The following is a 747-nucleotide window of genomic DNA, read 5'->3' as shown; positions in this document are numbered from 1 at the left end:
GGAGCTGGGCTCTGGTGAAGGTACTGCAAGACGTGCCACAAGAACAGAGAAAACATGAAAATAACTCCGGAAACTTTGCTTGTAAGAGCAGTGAGCAAGTTTCCAGCACCTGCGTGTTGTACCTTTTGAAGGTGGTTTTAATTCTAGTTGGATATGGGTCTTTGGAAGCTTTCGGTATGCCAGAGACACAATGGGGAATGCCATTGAACAGATAGATACAGTTATGGCGAGAAATAATGCGACTGCAGTTGCTTATCTTTACACCTGCTGAAGGAGGTTCGGAGTTTGCCTGTAACACGCACAGATGTGTCCGAGGTCTTAAAACTTAACTTGGGAGGTCTTTGCTACGCGACAGAGCCTCTGCTATAGCTACGTAGGCAGGAGCCCCTAATGTAAATGTACCGTGACTTAAATTTTTTTTTTTTCTGCTGGGGTAGTTACTTCATGAAACAACGTAAGCAAAACTGAAACAGTCTCTTTTCTGCAGTGCCACCAGTTGTTGTTGGCGTGGTGATGTGAAGAGTTCACATTTACCTCTGATTCCAGAACTACCCTGGGTAACTCACTAGGTTAAGCTCACTAAATAATTAGGTTAACTCATCAGGAAAAAAATAGATTTTCTTTTCAAGCTTCTTATTGCCACCATAAGAATAGTTATACTTACAGTTTTTGTTGATGTTGTATTTTTTAATAATGATACAAATAGGCTCGGACATGTTTGTTTGTTTGTTTGTTTGTTGGAAGGTA

The sequence above is a fragment of the Aptenodytes forsteri genome, unplaced genomic scaffold (genome assembly GCF_000699145.1).
Source record: "Aptenodytes forsteri isolate BGI_AS27 unplaced genomic scaffold, ASM69914v1 Scaffold164, whole genome shotgun sequence".
Taxonomy (NCBI): Eukaryota; Metazoa; Chordata; class Aves; order Sphenisciformes; family Spheniscidae; genus Aptenodytes; species Aptenodytes forsteri.
The sequence above is the reverse complement of the archived record's forward strand: the minus strand, read 5'-3'. Positions refer to the sequence as shown.